The sequence below is a fragment of the Armigeres subalbatus genome, chromosome 1, assembly GCF_024139115.2.
Source record: "Armigeres subalbatus isolate Guangzhou_Male chromosome 1, GZ_Asu_2, whole genome shotgun sequence".
NCBI classification, from domain to species: domain Eukaryota; kingdom Metazoa; phylum Arthropoda; class Insecta; order Diptera; family Culicidae; genus Armigeres; species Armigeres subalbatus.
Window position 1 is genome coordinate 257,874,398 of NC_085139.1, and position 25,361 is coordinate 257,899,758.

Here is a 25,361-nt window from a genome sequence, read left to right on the forward strand (position 1 = left end):
CAATGCTCGATTGGCTCAAGATGGCCGCTTTCGCATACCTCTGAATATAGGATCCCTAATTGAAACTACGCTGAAGACACCTATGGTGCATTTCATTGAGAGGTTTATTTTTTATGTTTGGACAAGGGCAGCCCCAGTGTGCGACGTGCAGCCATGGACCGAGCTGAAAGGAGAGACTTTTGTGTACTGCACAGGCTACTCCGGCCTTAGTATGGTAATAAATAAATAAATAAAAATCAAATCACTGCTCGAAGGATCATTTTTAGACTCCATGAAATTTTAATTATATGCTTTTTCGTTTAACCTCTGGGTCACTTGCAATATCGTCGTTGACTAAGACAAACTACAAAATAAACTCCAATAGCAAAATGTCAAGTGCTCTAGAGGAATAACTATTTTATTAGATCGTCTAAGACGAGTTGAGTAACTCCATTTATTTCCACCAATTTGCAGATACTTTGCAGATACTTGACGTACTTGACTCGAATAACTGAGACTGCCACTGAAGACGACCACACAGTTGTGGTCAAAATACGTATCTGCAAAGATATCGAAATAATTGGTGGAATTGAATGGAGTTACTTAACTCGTCTTAGACGATTGAATACATTCCACTAAAAAGAGCTTAAAATATGTTTTTCTAAATTTTCCGGGATATGACAAAGGAAGATACGAATCCTCTATTCAAATAGGTAATATATTTGCGCGGTATAACACAAGGGAGAATATGTATTCTTTTTATTCTCAATGTATGCATTTATTCAGGTAATTTATTTATTTATTTATTTTTTATTCATATATTTATTTGGTAGGCACTCTGTGTTCATAACCGCTACTGTGCCGAGATCTACTGTGGTATTCTGCTGTACAGAATCCACACAGAATCTATTTTTAGATTTCCATTTCCATTATTGTTGTCGTTGCCAGTCCATCTCATCGTGAGTCCATTGTGTCTGTTTGTCCATATCGTGTATCCAATGATCGTTGCATTGTTCGGTTGCCATTTATCCGGGTAACGTTGGAGGAATGAGGAGAAGAACAAGTTGCCAGTCGTCGTCAGGCAGCCGTGACGGTGAGGCGCGTTCCCCAAAACGCCTCCGTATGAGCTGCGGATCCGGCGACTGACGAGGGTTTGGTGGAGGGGCTGGGAATCGAACCCATGACCATTCGCTTGTAAGGCGAACGTGTAGCCAACTACGCTACGGGACCCCCCTAATTTATTTATTTATTTGTATCATTTTTCATCTGACTGTGTTGTCCACATGGCAACTTAAAGCTAAACAGTGTCAGTGGTTATAAAATCTTAACAGACGTTGCCGAAATTTTAGTGTGCTGATGACAAAATCTAAAACAATGGAACCTTCGTTAAAACGGTGAATCATGACGACGAAGCAGCTGTTAGCAGCATAGTTGGTGTTTTGTGCTGCTTCAAACCGCAAAGCTCTAGGTCGAAGTTCTAGAAGGGGCATAAAGCTAATCAGGCACGTCATTCTCCGATGGCAGTAGTTTGGCAATGAAAACTGCTTGCCCCACAATCCTCCGTTTTGCAAGGGTATCCAGTCCCAGCAAGCGACAGCGATCAGCGTATGGTGGCAAATTTAGCGGGTCACTCCTAGGTAGATGGCACAGTGCATATCTAACGAACTTGTGTTGAACAGCTTCCAACCGAGCGGTCCATACAGCTTGATAAAGATTTCAAACAGCAGAAGCAAATTCCAGTTGAGGGCGTACTGACAAACAGTAAAGTGATTTGAAGCACAACCCAACAAACAACGACAAGCTACAAATAAGCATCTAAGTCGAATTATTGTTTATTTGTAATCTTCATAGCTGAATAAAATGGATGCTTAATAATTCGCTAGACAGATTTCTTCTCAGCATTTGATCAAACTAATATTCGACTTGGCATATTTATTTGTTTACCACCTTTATTTGAGGTCGAACTAACGTTTTAGTTTTATCACATTTCAGCGCATTGGGGAAGTTCATCAATGTGCTGAACTAATGATTTTCAAAATTCTCTGTTCGACTATGATGTGATGCTCTAAAAGGGTGGTCGAATTGAGTTTGAATAGTAGATTAATAAGCAAGCATTAGACATCCTTCTTAACCATTGGATTTCACCTTTACCGGATCTATCGCACAGTGGGAGAAAACATGATAATAGTTTATGCTTTTTCCGTTTGAAATAAAATCGTGATGGCTTGAATTGATGATAATAATTTATTTTCAAGACATTGTTGGATTTATTGTCAAGAACACTCAGGCTTTTTATATTCGTGGGGCAATGCATAATTATTTCCTGATTTATAAAGCTGTTGGAGATTATAACGAACAAAATTGCTGGTGCAATGAAGAAAATTCATGCAGTTGTTGTAAAGTTGAAAAGGAAATGAATATAAACAAATTCATAAAAAAATCGACCATTTTGCATGTCTGTTACAGATTTCCTATATACTAGTTGTTTTTTTTATCGCAACCGGTTATTCAGAGTATCGGAGAAATGTCGAACATAAATTCATTATATTTTCATAAACCCCATAATTGGAGATGGATTTTATTTAATCGTTTTGATATTATTTTCTTTTTTTTTTTTTGAACAATGGTTGAAATAAAAATCTTGTACAGTTATTAACAAGCTGTAGTTTGACAGATTGACTTGTTGAATAAGAGTCCAATTATGATTCATATTTAGCCATACGATTATTTATGTTTTGCATTGAGTAAGCCATAACTTACAAATCAAGGATGGCGCGGATGGCATCGTTACCGGCGGATGATCAAATGTCAGCAGTTCGAGATCCGATTTAGGAAAATTTTAAAATGATTATATGAAAATAGCAAGTGTAATACGTTTAATGGAGATCTTGATCATGTTACTCTCAATGCGTTACTATTTTCGAAGAATTTACATGTAGCTGAATCAAGGCTAAGTAAAATGCTTATTAAAGGTTTAACGAATCAGGTGATAAAGTTGTTTTCAAAATGAGATTTTGTTGCTGTATAACTTCTCCAAAATTGTGTGAACAAAGCCTGAACAGAAATTGCGATAAGAAATAGTACAGGCATAATTCAACACAGTGCTGAACTGAATCATCACATTGATGTTAGTTAAACTAGTGAATGTTTGTTGGGAAAGGATCACGGAATACACTGGACATTTTGAAAATGAATCCGGAGCTGACGATTTGCTTTATCTATGTCAGGTAGTTGTTAGATGATGACTGTGCCGTCTTCCAATAGGACACCAAAATCTTTAACATGGTCAACGCGTTGAAGAGTAATTCCTGCAATATTGTAATCGAAAACCAAAGTATCGACTGTCCGGTGACGTAGACTGACGTAGCGCTTGGAGACAGCACCATCAGAACCATCATATTCCGATCAGACCGATCCTTGAAGATGTTCAAAAGCTTCAGTAGTTCTTGGCAGTCCGCCAATTTAGATTATAGAGATACATTTTGAGATCGTCCGCAAACAGCAGCAAGCCCCCACGTTGTAAGATGAAGGTAACATCATTCACGGAGAGCGAAACAGCAATGGGCCCAGCGTACTTCCTTGAGGGACACCCGAGTCGTTCGAGAAACTGTGAGATGAGAGGTTTCCGATGATGATGGTAACTTGACGTTGCACAAGGTAGGATTTAAGCCAATTGGAGAAAGCTATTCATTTCATTTATTTAGTTAACATCTAAACAGATAACACTGAATCAACAATTTGAAGCCACAATGCACGGTTCGAGGCCGCATCTCGCTGCGCTCCACATCGTCTCGTACCTGCCGGATCGGAAGCGAACACCATCTTTGCATGGTTGCTGGCCGGCATTCTTGCAACATGTCCTGCCCATCGTACCCTTCCGGCTTTAGCTACCTTCTGGATACTAGGTTCGCCGTAGAGTTGGGCGAGCTCATGGTTCATTCTTCGCCGCCACACACCGTCTTCTTGCACACCGCCAAAGATGGTCCTAAGCACCCGTCTCTCGAATACTCCGAGTGCTTGCAAGTCCTCCTCGAGCATTGTCCATGTTTCATGCCCGTAGAGGACAACATCGTCTTATACATGACACATTTGGTGCGGTGGTGAATCTTTTTTGACCGCAGTTTCATCTAGAGCCCGTAGTAGGCCCGACTTCCACAGATGATGCGCCTTCGTATTTCACGACTAACATTGTTGTCAGTCGTTAGCAAGGATCTGAGGTAGACAAATTCCTCGACCACTTCGAAGGTATCCCCGTCTATCGTAACACTACTTCCCAGGCGGGCCCTGTGAAGCTCGGTTTTGCCCACAAGCATGTACTTTGTCTTTGACGCATTCACCACCAGTCCAACTTTTGTTGCTTCACGTTTCAGGCGGGTGTACAGTTCTGCCACCTTTGCAAATGTTTGGCCGACAATGTCCATGTCATCCGCGAAACAAATTAATTGACTGGATCTGTTGAAAATCGTACCCTGGCTGTTACACCCGGCTCTCCGCATGACACCTTCTAGCGCAATGTTGAACAACAGGCATGTTCACGATGGACGTGTTCCAAGACAGGATATGAATTCACATCCAGCAACGCATCCCGAACGGGCGTGGTCATGACATGTAGTTCTTAACTGCCAACACGGATTTTTTTGTTATATAAGAAATGTTCCATTCGTTCTCATTTCATTCTGTTTTCATACTTTGTACCGATAACAACGAAATAAAGAAGTAAAAGTGAAAAAGGTGTATTTTCTTCTCTCAAGAAGAAATTCCGAGAGGCGGCAGAGTGGAGTAGTCAACAAGGCGACCAGCGGCTTCAGACCAGGGATTGAACTTATCATTTCATTATCATTTAGTATTCAGCCAATAGCTCATTTCAGAGGCGAAATTCCGAAAAGTGTTGTATGGCGGACTTCTAGCGCTGATTCCCCTCTACAACTTTGTCTAAGGGTATATTCCTCTAAGTCTAATATTCACCGAGGAAAACGCTAGTATCATTTAATATACTAAATGATAATAACACTTATTATCATTTAGTATATCGAGTGGTCCTAGCGTTTCACGCTGTTAATATTAGACATAGAGCAATGTACCCTTGGACAAAGTTGAAGAGGGGAATCAGCGCTAGAAGTCCGCCATACAACACTTTTCGGAATTCCGCCTCTGGAATAAGCTATTGGCTGAATACTAAATGATAATGAAATGATAAGTTCAATCCCTGCTTCAGACGCGAGTCGACAAACGTGTTTCATCTTGTTGTCTCGAGCATCGGAATGGAGCGATCGTTGGTGGCGAGAGGTGGCGTGTGTGGTTCGGCAACAACGACGGTTTGCGGGCGGTGGATCGCAGGAGCGGATGCCAAGAGTTAATAATAATTTTCTGAAACCGTGCGGTTTCGGCATCACTCCTGGCGCATCCATAGCAAGACGTGGCGTTTTAGCTGCGGTGTGCGTGTCGGCATATTGGTCCTTCGTAGGAGCCGATTGGTGGCGGTCGTGTGGAGCGGTGGGTGGAGGCTGGTGGTCGTGTCAGTGGTGGTGGACACGGTCGTTGGTTCCCATCATCGAGCTCTGGTGGTTGTGTGTAGTAGCCGGCGGATAAACATCGTTGGTGACTGTGGTGTGTTTTCACAGTTATCGGCAATACAACGTCGCATCGCAGGTGGCTTTGAGGTGGATAACAGCCAGTAGTACATCCCATTCAGTCGGCGACTCGTCACAAAATGTAAGAGTTCCCTGTTCTATTGGGTGAATGTGCAACGGGGGCGGTACAGATGAGTGAGAGATTTGAGTACCCAACAAGGCACGAAAGTCCATCACCTTGTCTTAGTCCCCGGCGCGATTCGAACGAACTGGAGTGTTCACCCGAAATCTTCACACAGTTTTGCACACCATCCACCGTTGCTTTGATCAGTCTGGTAAGCTTCCCAAAAAAGCTGTTCTCGTCCATAATTTTCCATAGCTCTACGCGGTCTATACTGTCGTATGCCGCCTTGAAATCAACGAACAGATGATGCGTTGGGACCTGGTATTCACGGCATTTTTGAAGGATTTGCCGTACAGTAAAGATCTGGTGCGTTGTCGAGCGGCCGTCAACGAAACCGGCGTTTCTTCTCCTGTAAAAGGCGGGTCTGCCGTCTCCGCTTCCGTCTATAACGTTCCACGTTCTTCCGGGTACCTTGCTGCAGAGCGACCGCCCACGCTGAGTCCTTCTCCTCCAGAATCTGTCTGCACTCTTCGTCGAACCAATCGTTCCGTCGACTTCGACCCATATACCCGACGTTGTTCTCCGCTGCGTCGTTAATGGCTGTTTTGACTGTATTATAGCAGTCCTCAAGAGGGGCCCCATCGAGCTCACCCTCTTCCGGCAACGCTGCCTCGAGATGCTGCGCGTATGCAGAGACATCAGGTTGCTTCAGTCGATCTAGGTCGTACCGCGGCAGTCGTCAGTACCGAACATAGTTGATAGTTTTGGGCGCAGGTTAACCATCACCAGATAGTGGTCAGAGTCGATGTTAGCGCCATAATGTCGGAGAAGTACCGTCCATTAATCAGAACGTGGTCGATTTGTGATTCTGTCTGCAGTGGTGATCTCCAGGTGTACCGATACGGGAGGCTGTGTTGGAAGTAGGTGCTGCGTATGGCCATATTTTTGGAGGCGTCGAAATCAATTAGTCGTAGGCCGTTTTCGTTCGTCAGCCGGCGGGCGCTAAACTTTCCAACAGTCAGTCTTAACTCTTCCTCTTGGCTAACCTGAGGTTTCAAATATCCTATGATGATTTTGACGTGTCGTACTCACGTTCCAGTTGCACGTAGAATGCGCCCTTATCATCACCAGTGTTTCCGGAGTGTGGGCTATGGACGTTGAATACGCTGAAGTTAAAAAGCCGGCATTTGATCCTCAACCTGCACATTCTTTCGTTGATCGGTCACCACCCGATTACGCGCCTTTGCATATCGCCTAACACTATGAAAGCTGTTCCCACCTCGTGTGTGTTGCCGCAGCTCCGGTAGATGGTATGATTACCTCTAAATGTTCGCACCATTGATCCCTTCCAACAAACCTCCTGCAGCGCTACGGTGCCGAATCCACGGTCCTTGAGCACATCGGCGAGTATGCGTGTGCTCCAGATAAAGTTGAGAGATTTGCAGTTCCACGAACCGAGTTTCCAATCGCTAGTCCCATTTCGTCGCAATGGTCTTCGCCGATGGTTCCAGTCCGTACTCTCGCGTTGATTATTTGTTGCGTAAGTTTTGTTTAAAGGCTGGCTTGCAGAAGCTGACACCAAACCCCCTAAGTTTTCGGAGGAGAATTCCTCCCTATTTCCGGTGGACCATGGTGTACAGTTTCACTTAGAGTCCCTCGCTGGCACTCGGACGATGATCAGCCACTCCGTGATCAAGTGATTCAAGTCCAGCAAATGAATCAAAGACGATGAATATCCTGCTGAACTTGAACTCGAAAGCTTTGCTAGATGGCATCTTGCTAAAAGCTAAATGTCGAAAAATGTACGATAAAAATCAATGCTTACATTTGTGATTTGGGCCCTTAAAGACCAATGTTGTCAAACTGTCTTATCGGTCATACCATTTTTCGTGCTTGTAGACATAAGCAGGTCCATGACGAACGGCGGTGCTTGTGCTTATCAGAGATGTTGTAACGAAGTCACAATCTGGTCGACGCAACTTATATGGATTTATTACACAGGGCTGGTAAATAAAATTATATTGTGGAATATTTCATGTGATTCAATGCAAAACGAACATCCTGAATATGCACTCGGACACTTATCTGATAAGCATAATTAGATAGCCGCAAGCACGTGAGAATATTAAGAATCAAATAGCATAAGATAATACACGATATTCAGCTTCAGAACGACTGTCAGCAAACAGAAAACCTCATACTAATTACCATAAGCCGGACTTCGGGTATGAGTTGATTGCCATCTTCCTGCCCCACACAAACTTTGAACTTTGCATTTTGAATACTCGTTGGGCTATCAGGGTACATATGTTTGCCTTTCTCGTAAACTAAGTATGATGGCTTTTTTTTGTCTTTATTAAGGAGACTTTCAGCCCGAGGCTGGCTCGTCTCCGGAGGTATGAAGGCTATGTGTTCGCTTCAAAACAACTTTTTATAGAAGCCTCGGAGACCCATAGTGTTATATACACATCGACTTAGTTCGACGAAATGAGGTGATGAGAAAAAGTTCTGCAGGCATTGATGCCGTTACGCCGAGATTTTTCATTGTCTGAAGTGTTCAGCATTCATAGAAGCAGCCAAACCTTGACAGCGTCGTCGAGGAACCATCCATCTTCCATGAAAACGTCTTCACCGCATGCGTACCTGTCGATAAAGAAAACTACTCCATCCGGGTCGAAGCCGAACTCCTGGATACCGCTGGCCAAAGACCCGATGATTTTCTCGGCGCCGTTAGTCGTTCCGTTTGTCCGTTGAAGGGCGGAAATCTGCTGCTGCTGATAACAAATCAGCTCTTCTAGCGCTGTTCATGAGATCATAAAGATCTTGGAGGAATACGATGGCGATCCTCGTCGCCAACTGTCAAGTTCGGCTATTAGGTGTTTATCAAACTACAGAATGCACACGTAAAAAAATAACCTTATATGTTATGGCAAAAAACCAGTCGAAAATACTTATACTCTTCATTATGCCACCTAATGAATGATCCCATATCAAAAAGCTAATAACATTCATAAGTTAATGATAAGTATAAGTTTCCGAATGTATGTGACTAATGCGATGTATAAGTTTTTTCTTATACATGTCATTAAGCGCCTGCTTTGGCAAAAAAGTATTAGAAATATTAATAATAAACAACATTATTTTTTTTTACGTGCAGAATGAGTATGAGAAAAGTTGTTCACTTCCACCATAGCAACATCACGGCATGCTGTTCTGCTGCGGAATCTAAATGACATGATCTGATGGATAGTTCTCCTTGAACCAACAATTTTACACCAAGAAAATTGTGGAATTATTCAGCCAAGCAAATGCATAGCACTCTCAAATCTCCAACGCCGATTCACAGCAAGAGAAGGAAGAGCCGCTGTCTAAAATATTGAAACTACGGATTTCACAGCCTGGCAGGTACTCTTCCGTAGAATGCGATCTCGATTTGTATTGTTAAAGTACGTCTGGCTTGGGTAACGTTTAACAAGAGAATTCATATTTATTTGTATTTCTATGACATTCTTTCTTCACGGATTATCGGGGTTACTATGTTTTACAATACTCCTCCCTAATCCGAGACGCGTATACGCTACGTATATACTATAGTAATTCACAAAACTGGCGTTGTTTCTGAATCGCTAGTGGCTTCGTGAATCCATCCTCAGTCGGTATATAAAATAACTCCACTACCTTTTCTTGCAAGCTGTGATGCACAAAATGATAGCGGATGCTAACATGCTTCGTTTGGGGATTGTAAGAGCCGTTGGTTGCGATGCTGATTGCTGACTGGTTGTCACATCTGATTGTTATTGGACGCTCATCAAATAACTGCGATCGTAAATTGTTCCACCACATAGCTTCTTGAATTATTTGAGATGGAGTCATGTATTTCGCCTCACAAGATAACAAAGCGACGGTAGGCTGCTTCTTCACGTTCCATGATAAAGCTCCACCTTGTAGCTTGAAAACGTAACCAGTTGTCGACTTTCGGTTGTCGGGAGCTCCTCCCCAATCGTCATGGCTGTATCCAATTATTTCTTACGACTCCTGGCTTGAATATTCCAGCTTCTTAGTTGCTGTTCCTTTGAGATAACGGATTATCCTCTTGGTAGCCTCCCAATGTTGTCGTCCCGGATTCGCACTGAACTGGCTCACAGCATTCACAGCATAGGCAATATCCGGACGAGTCACTTGTGCTGCGAAAGATAGACATCCAACCGCTTGCTTGAATGGGATCTTTTCCATCTCGTCGGTTTCCTCTTGATTCCTCGGCCCCATCGTTTTGCTCAGCTTCATGCTAGGGTCAGTAGGCGTTGTAACAGGGTTCAAGTGTTAAAACGTTGAATCACATCTTCAATATACGCTTGCTGGTTTAGCCAGAGTTTTCCTTCTGTTCGATTTATCGTGATTCTGATTTCCAAACAGTACTTTGCTTCACCGAGATCCTTCATCTTGAAGTGTTTGCTCAAATACGCTTTCAGTTTTCGTTTCAGATTCCGATCGTTGGTAAGGATAAGGAAGTCGTTAACGTAAATCGTAACGAACATAATGTTATCGCCGTTCATCATCCAGTACAATCAAGGGTCAACTGTCGACCGGATGAGGCCAAACTTGCGAAGAACGCCATCCAATTTGGCATTCCACACTCGGCTCGATTGTTTCAAGCCGTAAAGCGCTTTTTTTAACCGGCATACCTTACCGTTTCGTTGATCTACTCCCTGTGGCTGTAGCATGTAGATTTCCTCATCACGGAGCTCCATTTGCAAAAATGCAGTGACAACATCCATTTGGTCGATATCCAGATCATACTTCGCCGCAAGCGCCATGAGGTATCGGATCGTAGCATAACGCACAACGGGAGAATACACCTCTTCGTAGTCCAGGCCGGGTCGCTGCGAGCATCCTTTAACGACGAGACGAGCTTTGTACCGTTCAATGGTCCCGTCAGAACCACGCTTCGTTTGGAACACCCATTTGTTCCGAATTGCTTTTCGCCCTTCAGGTAGATCGGCAAGGACCCATGTTTGGTTCTCGTTTTGTGACTGCAGTTCATCGTTCATCGCTTGAATCCAAAGGTCTCGATCTGGTCGGCGCAGAACCTCTTCGTAGGTAGCCGGATCATCAAGCTCGTACACAGTCGTGACAGGAGGTAACTGTGGGGAAACGCTGTCACCAGAAAATGTGCTATAGCTAATGTAATCGGTATACTCGCCTGGGCGAGAGCGCTCCCTCTTCTGGTGCTCGGTATCTCGAACGGTCCGTTCATCTTCATTGTGGACGTTTACAAACGCTCTTTGTTGCTCCACTTTGCTTTGCTCTGATTCCGCTCCGGATTGCACACACGACTACTACAGGGCTGCCCGTCCACCAGATTTATCGCCTCCGTAGCTACAGAGACTATCTCCGCTAGAAAATCTGCCATGGTACGTAATGTAACTCTCTTCCCGTCGCCTAACTGCCCGCGCTTGTATAGAATCCAATCCATCTTTGTACTCCGTGGAAGCTTCTTCGCCAATTCACTTATCAGTAATGGGTTGATCAGATGTTCTTCCAGGCGTGTTGTTTTCATGTGGTCGCAGAGTTGCTGGACCAATCGGCCGAACGTAATGTACGACGTCGGCTTCTCCGTCTTCGGGGCGTCCGCGGGTCTCACCTTCACCAACAACGTCTCCAAAATTTGTTCAGGTTGGCCAAACTGTTCTCTCAGCTCCTGAATCACCTTCGGAACAAACTGCGGCAATAGAAGTCGCGATCCTACCGCTTCCAGTGCAGCTCCCTTCAAGCACTCCTGCAGCCGTACTAGGTTTTCTAGGTTGGAGAAACCACACGCTTTCATCGACGCCTCGTAGCTCGTGATGAAAATCGACCACTCTTCCGCTTTCCCGGTGATCGTCGGCAACCGTCGAGCCAAAAACTACCGCGCAGACAGCTGGGCTTTGGTTGGAACCACTTCCACTTCGTCACCGTTCGCACTGGCATCATCACCACTATCACTTTCACTATTCGACGCCGATTCGCTAGTATGAACATTTCCCGCGCGAGTTGTATCCGCGTTGACTTTCGATGACCTTGCATTTTCTAGGGCATTACCTAAGCCTACTGTCGGAGTTGATGTCTTCCTACAGAATCGTATCGTACTTTGCTCCTTCTCTAACTGAACACGCTCCGCTAAAGCCTTATCTATTCTGCGCTGAATCTTTGACTGTTCTGCTTTCTTTTTCTTATTGAATTCTTCCTCAGCTACAGCCTTTGCTTCTAATTCCTCCCAATCAACACAAAATCGTATATGTTGCAACATAAGATGCCAAAGTGGAGACGATATATGTACATATTGTATGGGGAAGTACCTATATCGCCTCCACTTTAGCATCTTATTTAACATCATATACGATCTTGTGTTGACTGGGCTGCTTCTCTAACTGCCACATCGCTTCCCTCTTTTCTTTCTCTAACTCTAGTTTCATACTTGCCATCCTTTTCTTCCTCTCTATCAAAGCAGCAAGACGCTCTCGCTCGCGAGCTAACTCCCTTTCTGCTTCCAGCAACTCATTCTCCTCAGCCCCGATGGCAGTCGCTCTGTTTGCGTCGCTAGCGCAGTATTTACAAATCCAATCATTGTCTTCCTTTACTGCTGATGTCACTCCTTGGCAGCCGAAATGTAACTACACCTGGCAGTTGTCGCAGAATACCATCTGGCTCTCATCTTCGTCCGGCCGATGGCATTTCCCGCAATTGTAGGCCGTCTCATTCGGGTCGGAAAGGCGCGAATTCGATCCTTTACTCATTTTTGAGAATGTTCGGATCTCGAAAAACTTGGTTTTGTAGCAGCTTTGTTGTTGCAGCTCAAAACTGAAAATGTTCTATTTTTAATAATTGTCAACCATTTTGTGTTTCATTTTAACTTACATGAGTAGTTTTTTCCTCCTTCCAATACAATCCAATTATTCCTACTCCGCTTCTAATTCTGTAAGCTAAATACACATTTCTTTATAATACAATGCTTCCAGTAGCTTTTCTAAAAATACCTTCCACTAATTTACTAGCAACAACCGATTTAATTCAACTCAATCACTTTATCCGAATTCTAATTAACAATTTATTTCCTTTTCAGGTTTCCCAGCAGTTCACCGTAGTAGCATCAATATACAAATCGCCGTAATAAATCAACAGCCTCCAGCCTCCTCCTCCTCTTGTTTGTTTTTATTTTTACCTTCCATGAATTCACCTACCAAATTTTTTTTTTTTTTTTTTTTTTTAACTAATTTTATTTGCTAATTATCTAATACATGCATTTATCTCTTAGACTAGGTGTTCCGTGTTTTCTTAACACTATCATCCGTATTTGCTATGTTACGCTTTTAGATATTATTAATACATTTCAATTGCCTCTGGCAGTTACGATATTTCCTCTGGTTGAATTAAACCATGTAGGAATTACAATGTTTTTAACTTAAAATAAAACTAACCAAATTTATACTAAGGGTACAAGGCTAATCGTTCCAATAGAAGATTGCAACGATTTTTGTCTAAAATTGGAAATTATTTTGTTGGACATTTGTTGCAATGCCTCAATATTCGAAATTGAAGTTCATTGGTACTATACCACGGAGGCAACTTCAGAATTATTTTCAAAATTTTATTTTGAATCCTTTGAAGTGCCTTCTTTCTGGTATTGCAGAAACTAGTCCATATTGGCACAGCATACACCATGGCTGGTCTAAAAATTTGTTTGTAAATCAAAAGTTTGTTCTTAAGACAAAGTTTTGATTTTCTGTGGATATAGACACTTAATATATTTGTTACATTTGGCTTGAAGGCCTTCAATGTGATTTTTAAAGTTAATTTTTGATCTAGCAGAAGTCCTAAATATTTAGCATCGCTAGACCAATTAATTGGAACCCCATTCATAGTGACAATATGTCTGCTAGAAGGTTTCAAATAAGAAGCTCTCGGCTTATGTGGGAAAATTATAAGCTGAGTTTTGGAAGCATTCAGGGAAATTTTCCATTTTTGCAAGTAAGTGGAGAAAATATCCAAACTTTTTTGCAATCTACTACAAATGACACGAAGGCTTCGCCCTTTGGCTGAGAGACCTGTGTCATCTGCAAACAAAGATTTTTGACACCCTGGTGGTAAATCAGGTAAGTCAGAAGTAAAAATGTTATACAATATGGGCCCCAGTATGCTGCCTTGGGGAACACCAGCTCTAACAGGTAATCTATCAGATTTAGAATTCTGATAGTTTACCTGCAGTGAGTGATCTGATAAATAATTTTGGATCAGTTTAATAATGTACAGAGGAAAATTAAAATTCATCAATTTTACAATCAAACCTTCATGCCAAACACTATCAAATGCTTTCTCTATATCAAGAAGAGCAACTCCAGTCGAATATCCTTCAGATTTGTTGAGCCGAATTAAGTTCGTAACTCTTAATGAGTGGTTGAATGCCCATGGCGAAAACCAAATTGCTCATCAGCAAAAATAGAATTGTCATTAATATGAACCATCATTCTATTTAAAATAATCTTTTCAAACAGTTTGCTTATTGAAGAAAGCAAACTGATTGGGCGATAACTAGAAGCCTCAGCTGGATTTTTGTCCGGCTTCAAAATTGGAACAACTTTGGCGTTTTTCCATTTATCTGGGAAGTATGCCAATTGAAAACATTTGTTAAATAAATTAACCAAAAAGGATAAAGAGCTCTCAGGAAGTTTTTTGATAAGTATGTAGAAAATACCATCATCACCCGGGGCTTTCATATTTTAAATTTTCTAGTAATAGATCTCACTTCATCCAAATTAGTTCCCAACGAAGGGTCAAAAACATTATCTTGGTTGAGAATGTCTTCGAAGCTTCGTGTAACCTGATCCTCAATTGGACTAGTGAGACCTAGACTAAAATTATGGGCACTCTCGAACTGCTGAGCAAGTTTTTGAGCCTTTTCGCCATTTGTTAATAAAATTTTATTTCCCTCTTTAAGCGCTGGAATTGGCTTTTGAGGTTTTTAAAAGAATATTCGTTAATTCCAAAAGGGTTTCGAACTGGGATCCAACTTCGAGACATTATTTTCAAAGTTGGTATTTCTCAGAATAGCGAAACGTTTTTTAATTTCATTTTGCAAATCTCGCCAAATAACTTTTAAAGTAGGATCGCGAGTTCTTTGGTATTGCCTTCGCCTCACATTTTTAAGACGGATCAGTAGCTGAAGATCGTCGTCAATAATAATGGAGTTGAATTTAATTTCACATTTAGGAATTGCAATGCCTCTGGCTTCGACAATTAAATTTGTCAAAGATACGAGCGCATTGTCAATATCACTTTTGGTATCGAGAGGAATATCAACATCAAAATTCCTATCGATATACGTTTTATAAATCCCAATCAGCTCTATGATAATTAAAAGTAGAGCTGATTGGATTATAAATGGCTTCTTGTGAGATTTCAAATGTCACAGGAAGGTGATCAGAGTCAAAGTCAGCATGAGTTACCAATTGGCCACACAGCTGACTTGAATCCGTTAAAACTAAATCAATTGTAGAAGGATTTCGACTGGAAAAAAAACAAGTTGGTCCATTGGGATATTGAATAGTATAATATCCCGCAGAACAATCTTCAAATAAAATTTTACCATTGGAATTGCTTTGAGCATTATTCCATGAACGGTGTTTGGCATTGAAGTCACCAATTACGAAGAATTTAGATTTGTTGCGAGTCAGAATTTGAAGATCAGCTTTCAACAAATTCTTTTGCTGCCCATTGCATTGAAAAGGCAAGTAAGCTGCAATGAAGGAAAATTTTCCAAAATTTGTTTCAACAGAAACTCCCAAGGTTTCAAAAACTTTGGTTTTGAATGAAGAAAATAATTTATGTTTGATATGTCTATTGATGACAATGGCGACCCCACCACAGGCGCTGTCAAGACGATCATTTCTGTAGATAAAATAATTTGGATCTCTTTTAATGGAGAGTCCTGGTTTTAAATAGGTTTCTGTTATAATGGCAATATGCACATTATGAACTGTTAGGAAGTTGAATAATTCATCTTCCTTACCCTTTAGAGAGCGGGCATTCCAATTTAGAACTTTCACACAATTATTTGGATCCATTGAAACGGAGTCCGATAACAATTTTCGTGTGTACATTATACCAACCTGAACAGCTTCAGGAATGGTATTTGCTTTGAACATTGCATCAATCATGTGATGCAATTGTTCAGTTAAAAAATCAAAATCGGAAGCAGTCATGCTACCTGAATCGGCAACATGACCATTATCTCCCGTTGGGACATGGGTATAAACCTCATTTTGAGAAGAGAAATTTTGTCTACCAGCAGCGATGTTTGCATACGTAGGTACATTCGAAAAATTGGAATTTACTGAAGTGCTTGCTACCCGTTGACGAGCGGCAAAATTTGTTTGTGAATTGTGGTGGGTATGAATTGCTCGACCGGTAACTGGTTTCGAAATTTGAGCGTTTGAAAAATTTCTACCCGTCGAATCTGGGATCCGATTGGAATTTCCCGTCATCAATTTTGCACGGGAATTCAAAACTGTTTTGCGTGAAGGGCATTCCCAGAAATTGGATTTATGATTACCCCCACAATTTGCTCACTTAAATTTATTGGAATCTTCTCTCACAGGACAAGCGTCCTTGGCGTGAGAGGTTCCACCACAAATCATGCATTTAGCATCCATGTGGCAATGTTTGGTTCCGTGACCCCACTTTTGGCACTTACGGCACTGAGTGGGATTTTGGAAATTTCCCCAGGCCTCCGGAAATGTTCCCATGTAACACGGACATGGGACATAATACAGGCCTTTTCCAAACTTTTCATATTATTTAGTTCACTTTTGTTAAAATGAACTAAATAAAATTCTTGAGAAATGCCCCTTTGGGAAGTACCAGAGTGGGATTTCTTTTCCATATTAATTACTTGGACTGGTGAAAATCCAAGTAATTCAGAAATTTCAATTTTAATCTCATCCAGTGATTTGTCATCACTGGGCATACCTTCAAGACGACTTTGAACAATCGCTCAGTTTTGTCGTCGTATGTGAAGAATTTATGGCGCTTCTCAGTTAAATACTGGAGAAGACGTTTGCGATCGTCAAAGGATCCCGGCAAAACGCGGCAGTCACCCTTCCTAGCAATCTGAAATGAAACCTTGATCCCCGAAGGTTACTCAAGATTTCATTCCGAAAGCCAGAAAACTCGGCAACAGATACCACAATTGGCGGAATCCGTTGTTTCTTCGCATGAATCGAATCACCTGGGCTAGAGGTAGATTCGATTTCCTCAAATTCGTTATTAATCAAATCGAACTGATTGCTCAGTTCGATGGGAGAAGAAATAATGTCAACGTTAGATTTAGAAGGAGTATCTGAAGTCCCCAGCTTCCTTCTATTTTTCCGCGCTTGGGCAGGACGGTCTTGAAACCTTGTTTCTTTGAAGGAAGTGGAGAATTCAGTGACTCCCCTTCCTCTTGTTTTTATTAATACTCATTGCTGAGCGTGGAGACGTGACCTTCTTAGAGGTTTTTTCCCAGAACGGTGTCCCTGCAGGATTACCACCGCTTGTCGGAATTTTACTTCCGCAAACGGGTCCAACGTAAAACGAAGGCACGGGTCCTTGCAAAGATCGTAACGGGATCAGTGGGTAGAAATAGCGCTAAGAAGCACCGTTGAAATTAAAATAGCTTCGGGTAGTATTAAAAACTTCCTTCCGCAAAGAGAAAGAACCGCACAGCACGAAAGCACGATGCGGTCTGAAACACCTACCAAATTGATCCACCCAATTCACCAACCATCACGCCGCACATAGGAGTACGCAGTGTAAAAGCGTGGCCAAAAGCATGTCAATCATTTTGTCGTCTGTAAATGCATTCAATAGAAGCAGTGAGGTATATTTTTTGTTTCCATGCTGTTTACATTCTGCTAGCAGTGAAGTATAACCCTGAATGCGTCAGTTCTTGTTATTTTATAAAGCACCACTTGGCGCAAGAACGCTGTCTTTGAGAACTACAGCGTGCTTGCAATGAGTGGGGCCACATCTGGCTCCGTCAGTGAATATGATCTTCCTTATGTTAATCTTCATTCTTTGATTATTACTTACTAAATTTTCCGGAAAAAAGTACTTTTTTGTTTAGCTCAACTATATGTATTTGTCATCGGAACATGTTAAAGTCCCTGGACAATGTTTTGTAATATCAAATAAAGCGGATCTAATAAATACGAAATGCAAATAAACCGCTATGTTTCTTAATAATAGTAACATCCGAAAAATGCGTACGCTTTTATGGATCGATGATGTGTTCATCAAAGTCTCACTCTTTTTTGGAAGCGAAACATAATTTATGTAATGTTTGGAACTCAAAACCATAATTTTTTCTAGCATTTCAAAGTAAACTTCACTATATTAAAATAAAAATAAGTCACGATTGCGTGAGTATGCGTGAAATTTTTTTTGTGGAGCTTATTAAGGAAACTCCAATCTTTCCAACGCTGACAATTTTGTTGCTTGGACTGGTTTGGAACCTAATCAAAAGTTTTATTTTGTAAAACATATTATTGTAAAAAGGTAGAAAAAGCTAGAAATTAACATCATGACTATGGATCACCTGAAAACGGTTTCAGATCGAATCATGCTTGAGAAAGTTTTAAATACCCTCATCATTCATACTTATATTGATTTTCATTTTAAAAATTATTAAAAATCAAGAAAAACATGATAAAACGTGAACATTTTTCAATGCACAATTGCGGTAAAACTAGCATTGAAATTATGGTGAAGTTTTCACAGCCAGCATGGCTTACAAGTAAACAATATTGTTTCAAAAATCCCATGGCAAATTAGTATCACTATTTGAGAATTCAAAAACGAAAAATAATATGGAAATATCTAAAAATTTTGTTTTTGACTTTTGGCCAGGATTTGGGCTGAAATACTTCTCAGTGCGTCGTGTTGCCAAGACAGCTTCTGCCCAAAACTCCTTACCAAGTTTCGCATCGTTAAGCATGCAGCGTGCTTTCTCAACCAACGTACGGTTCATGCGTTCTGCAACACTGTTCTGCTCGGGTGTGTACGGGCACGAAGTTTGATGCCGGATGCCTTCGCGCTCCAAAACTTGACGGAAAGCCCGTACTCCGCGCCATTATCCGTACGCAAAACCTTTAGCTTCATATGGATTGTCTTTCAGCAGTATTTTTGAATTTCTGGAGCGCTTCTAATACTTGACTTTTGCGTTCAAGAAAAAACACCACAACCTTCCTGCTGGCGTCATCCACGAATGTGACGAAGTATCGACTTTCCCCCTAAGGATGGCACTTCCACGGGACCACACAGATCGGAGTGCACCAATTCCAACAAATTTTCTGCTCTTGAAACACTGTCGGAAATGGTAGTCGTGTCTGTTTGCCTTCAAGGCTGTCAAGAACGAGCAAACCAATCGTAGTAGCCAATAATTAGATCGTAGTAGCCATGAGCTTTGAGTACAGTTTGAATTATACCGTCACCAGAAGCAGTAGTATTTTCATTACTCTGCTATTCACAACAGGTTATTGGCCCCCAGCGTAGCTGTAACCTTGGAAACGGAGTTGTTTAGTTAAAAAAAAAATTCACACCGGAGGGAAATGCAAGCGGAGCTGAAGCCTTATCTTTTCGACGGCAAGAACTTCCCGAACTGGAGTTTTCGGATGGAGACGTTGTTGGTGGAGCGGCAGCTGATCGATTGCATCCGCAAGGAAGCGGAAGAAATCCCGAAGTTCCAAGTGGCTGCTACGGATACGGTTGCAGAGAAGGCACAGAAGGAGACGAAACTGGCGGAGCGGAAACTTCTGGAAGCACGTTGCAAGTCGTTGTTGGTGGATAAGATCGCTGATTCGCAGCTGGAGTACGTCAAGGGTAAGTGCACTCCGAAGGCGATCCGGGCAACAGCGCAGAATGTGTTCGCGAAGAAGGGAATTTCCGGTCAGTTTTACCTACTGAAGCAACTGGCCGTGATGAAGTCCAGCGAAGCGGAACCGATGGAAGAGCATCTGCTGCGGTTTGAGCGGATTATCCGGGAGCTTGCCTCAGCGGATATCGTGATGCACGAGCGGCTGGTGGTGTTCAATTTGCTGCAAACCATGCCGAAATCATTTCAACAGCTGGTGACGGTTCTTGAAACCCTACCGGCAGAACAGTGCACACTCGACTTCGTGAAGGCCAGGCTGCTGAGCAAGAACGTGAAGCGGCGGAACAATTACGACATGGAGAGCACGTCGGGTGGTGATTCGGCGTTCTTCGGCGAGCGGTCCAACATCAAGTGTTTTTCCTGCGGGAAAGTGGGCCACAAGAAGTTAAACTGCCCCATGAAGAAGGACACGGACCAACGAAAATCGTCTGGTAAGCCGAAGAAAAAGGAAAGGGCCAACGTTGCTGGTTCCGAAGTGGCATTCGTGACGGAGTCGGATGGCAATGTGAAGCGAGAAGGTAAGAGTTTGAGCCAGTTCCGATGGATTCTCGATTCGGGCGCAACCGAGCATATGGTGCAGACAGCGGATTGCCTTCGGAACGTAGTGAAGCTGGACCAACCGGTCCCAATCGTGATCGCATCCGGAAAGGTTGTGTATGGTCGTCACTCTGGAACCGTCAAGATGGTGTCGATGGTTGATTCGCCAACAGCGTAGTGAACGACGTACTATACGTGCCGGAACTGCAGTACAATCTGTTTTCCGTTCGGCGCATCGGCAAGCTTGGGATGCGTGTGACGTTTGGAAACGTACGTGCTGAACGCCATCGTGGAGCGTGGACCGGTCGACGAAACGCTGGCCACCCTTTCGGCAAACGAGTACGAGCTGTGGCATCGAAGATTCGGCCACATAGGTAAGAGTGGTCTGAAGACTTTGGTGCGCGACGAAATGGTCAACGGCATGGCACTGAAGAAGGAAGCGTTCCGGGAGAACGAAGTGTGTGAACCTTGCGTGCTCGGAAAGCATGCGAGACAGCCCTTTGGAGATGTTCCGGTTCCGAGATCCAACAAACCGTTGGAGCTGGTGCACAGCGACGTGTGCGGTTACCTAACACCGACAGCCTGGAATGGAAAAAGGTATTTTGTTACATTCACGGACGACTTTACTCATTTTAGCGCCGTATACATCCTTGCGGCGAAAGATGAGGTCCTGGATGCTTTCAAGCAGTACGCGAACATGGCCGAGGGACATTTTGACCGAAAAATTCGTCGCCTCCGGTGCGACAACGGCGGAGAATATGTCAGCAAGGAGTTCCAGCAGTACTGCAGAGACCGTGGAATGGTGGTGGACTACATTGTTCCATACACGCCCCAGCAGAAAGGCGTGAGCGAGCGCCTAAATAGGACAATCCTGGACAAAGCGAGTGCGATGGTGGAAGATTCCGAAAGAAGCCAAAGAAGAAGGTGCCAAAGAAGTTTTGGTGCGAGGCGGTTCAAGCGGCGGTGTACATCGTCAATCGGAGTCCGACGGTGGCGTTGAACAAGAAGACGCCATACGAGATGTGGTACGGGCACAAGCCAGACGTGTCCAAACTCCGCATCTGGGGAAGCAAGGCCTACAGTTTCGTTCCCAAGGAGAAGCGATCCAAGCTGGATGCTCGTAGCCAGGTATGTTACTTCGTGGGCTACGGGGTAAACGGATATCGGTTGTGGGATAGCCGGAAGCAGAAGGTGTACCTTGCACGTGACGTTGTGGTACATGAATCAAGATATGCATCGGCCCACGCTGAGCCAGTGAAGAACGATGATGACAAAGCGCAACCGATTTGGATTTGACCGGAACCACGGGCGGTGGTCCCGGATGAGCCAGTAGCTGAAATCGAACCGGACGATGATGAGGCGGTTGATCTACCGATCGGCAACCAGGACGACGACGAAAATTATGGATTCGTATCGCTGGAAGATGAAGATGATGAAGAAGAAGAGGTTAGTACAAGAAGAAGCGCACGTGTACGGAGACCGCCGGCCAAATTGAGCGACTACTCTTGCGTGGCGTACGCGTTGAATGCCGAAAATTATGTGCAGAACCTACCGGATACCGTTGAAGAAATGAAGTCAAGAGAGGACTGGCCTCGGTGGCGTGAAGCCATCGAAGACGAGCTGACATCGCTAGCGGATAACAACACCTGGGAGCTAGTGGATCTACCGGAAGGACGAAAACCGGTGGACTGCAAATGGGTGTTCAAGCTCAAGATGAAGCCGGATGGCACGGTCGACAAGTACAAAGCGAGACTGGTAGCCAAAGGATTCACGCAGCGGTATGGATATGACTACACGGAAACCTACGCTCCGGTAGTGAAAATGTCGACGGTTCGCATGGTGCTCGGATTAGCAAACCAGGAGAATTTGCTGATTCACCAGATGGACGTCAGGACGGCGTTCCTAAACGGAAATCTCTCGGAAGAAATCTTCATGCGCTAACCTCGAGGAGTTCTCGATGCAAGATATGGGTGAAGCGAAGATGTTCCTGGGCTTGAAAATCAACCGTGACGTGCTGCTGGGATGAATGAAGTTGAGCCAGGAACAATACACTAGGTCGATTCTGCGGCGTTTCGGGATGGAGCAGTGCAAGCCCGTGTCAACGAGCGAGACGAACGAGAAGCTGGACAAGCCGTACCGAGAGCTGATAGGATGTCTCATCTATTTGATGGTCACGTCCAGACCGGATCTCAGCGCATCGGTGAATTACTTCAGCCAGTTCCAGAGCAATTCAAACGAGGACCACTAGGTGCACGCAAAAAGGATTTTGCGGTATCTGCAGGGGACAGCCGATCACGGACCGGTGTGCGAACGGTTAACAGTGAGTTAGGAGTGCAAGAAGGGCGATCGCCACTAATGCACGAGGACAACCAATCAACCATCGCGATTATGGAGTCTGCTGGACCTTCGAAGCGACTGAAGCACACCGACGTCAAGCTGCATTTTGTGCGTGAGTGTGTAGCCATGAAGAAGCTTGAAGTTCGCTACATTTCAACGAGTGAGCAGAAAGCAGATTTGTTGACGAAAGGATTGCCCGTAATGCCGTTCCGGAACCACTGTTCGAGCATTGGAGTTTTCCCACGTTTGAGTTTGACACCCAGTTTGAGGAGGGGTGTCAAGAACGAGCAAACCAATCGTAGTAGCCAATAATTAGATCGTAGTAGCCATGAGCTTTGAGTTCAGTTTGAATTATACCGTCACCAGAAGCAGTAGTCTTTTCATTACTCTGCTATTCACAACAGAGGCAAGATACGCAATCGGCGAGTGCTTCGTTTTTGAAATCAACCCCGTCGGCCAGTTGCCTGAGCCCCTTCAAGCTTGCTTCATTCAAATGACCCATTCGCTTATGCCACAAACTAATGTCGTTAGTAAGAAATGCTTGCTCTGGTCGGCTGACACGGTATAGGCCACCTTCTTCTACTCCGGTAACGACAATCTCACCGTTTTCGTCACATACTTCACACTTATTCGCCGTGAACACCACTTTATGCCTATGCTTGCAAATGGTACTGACAAAAGATATTTTAGTTACTAGATAACGATTCGGTTCCCTTTGTTCTGCTGTCCGGCACATGTTGGGTACCAAGCTGTCAAATCGTATGGATTTTTCTTCTTTAACATTTAGCTCCCCTATCCTCGCCAGCAAAAGATGTTCCGGACAGCGACAATCTTTATCTAGTAACTAAAATATCTTTTGTACTGATCGATAGGAGATTAGTGGCGAGGTCAGGCACTTTCTACACCTCGAAAACTTTCACTCGCCTGTCCTTTGTTTCCATCGTAACCGTTCCCTTAGCTGCCGCCTTCATATTGCCGTACCGACGTCGTGGTCCATGGTAATCGCGTCAATAAATGATTGATCGGCACGTGCCATGTGGCTGGTGGCACCGGAATCCAGGTACCACTCGTTGGTCTTCACATCACCGACGGCGAAAATGATACACAATCCTTTCGGCTTGCCTTCCCTTAACGATGACTTCTTGGCTTGAGGACACTTGGCCGCGAAATGTCCCGGTTTTTCACAGATATGGCAAAGCTTCTCGTTTTTACTGCTTTTTCTTGACTCGTGCATCTTCTTTTGTCCCGTTATGCTGTACAATGCACCTTCCATATTGCTGCTGACCGGTCCACGATCCAATTATACGTCCTGTAAAATTTTGGCTTTCACCGAATCCGCCATCAATGCTATACCGGATGCCTCCAATCCCATGATCACCGGTTCATATTGCTCCGGAAGGCCCATTAATAGTATCGCCGTAAGCCACGAATCGTTCACCTTGAAGTCCACGGATGCGAGCTTGTGGCTCGTACTTATTATCTCGTTCACGTACTGTAGAGCAATTAACCAGGCGCACGGATGTAAATTTTCGTAGCAAGCCAATCCTTCGCGTCAAGCCGCTGTCATGGAACGCAGACTTTAGCTTTTCCCATGCTTCCTTCGCTGTTGCCGCGTCTTGCACCAGACTAAAATTGTAGCTTTCGATACTTAGGCAGATCGTTGCCATAGCCAACAGCTTCACATCCTTAGAAACGTCGCCATTTCCATCAACGACCGACCAACTTCCTTCGCGGATCAGAATCATCCCCATCGCAAACCCCCATGTTAAATAATTTTCTCTTCCTTCCAGTTTTTCAATGTTTGGTAACGCCACGGAGCTCCTGGTGACTTGAACGTTTCCTGTTTCAGTCACAGCTCTTTCGTCGCTGGAACCTCCATTTACTTGCTGACTTGAACTTCTGGACATTTCCCACCCTTTTTTAGATTATGGGCCCATAACCTATAGTAAAGTACGTCTGGTTTGGGTAACGTGTAACAAGAGAATGAATATTTATTTCTACAGTCGACTCTTTACATCTCGATGTTATATATCTCGATAACTCTCCTTATGTCGATGTTTTCCTCAGTCCCTTCAATCTACATACATTTGGGATTTCTACATCTCGATAACCTCCCTGTCTCGATATCTCTCTATCTCTCTATCTATTCAGGATTCTCTCTCCTTATGTCGATATGCTCACATTTTTAGGCTACTAGGCCATCTTTGGACAATAACAAACACATCAACAATAGGAAATGACATTTGTTTTGTTGTCGTTTTTCATAGCAACGAGCTTTTTTGGATCTAGCACTCAATTCAATTTTCCGTCTATTCCTCGATCTCTCCCTATCTCGATGGTCCCTTCAATATCGAGATGTGGAGAGGCGACTGTATTTCTATATGACATTCTTGCTTCACGGATTATCGGGGTTACTATGATTTACAATAATTTGTCATTTGCTACGGTATTTCTATCAAATAATATTAGGAGAAAAGTAAAAGTTTGAACACATTTTATATGGAAATGATAAATTAGTGAACGTGACACATGGAAAGTCATTAATCTGGGCCACTTAGACGAGCCAGAAAAATCAATAAAGTCCACTTGTTATCAGACAGCGCCTTATCAACGACTAATCCCATCATCGGAATGCGAGCTCGCCACACGTTTGGCTTTAATTCAGTTGAAGATAAGCGCACTTTGCTTTACAATCACAAAAATGCATTTCTTTAAAATAAAATAAAACCGACACTGAATCATCTCCACATAGAGAAGTATCAGAGATATTTCCATACATAGGAATTACGATACAGCATGACATCACCCCCCATGAATCGGTGACTCCGTTTTTCTCTAGCTTCTCTCCCATCCCATCCCATCGCATTCGTCT

At 43.3% G+C, this 25,361-nt stretch overlaps 1 protein-coding gene across 1 annotated transcript in view; it reads right to left on the reverse strand.

Moving 5' to 3' along the window:
* The window catches only part of LOC134206934 (anoctamin-5-like), a 118,301-nt gene that overhangs the window by 91,243 nt on the left and 1,697 nt on the right, over window positions 1-25,361 (reverse strand). The window lies entirely within an intron of this gene.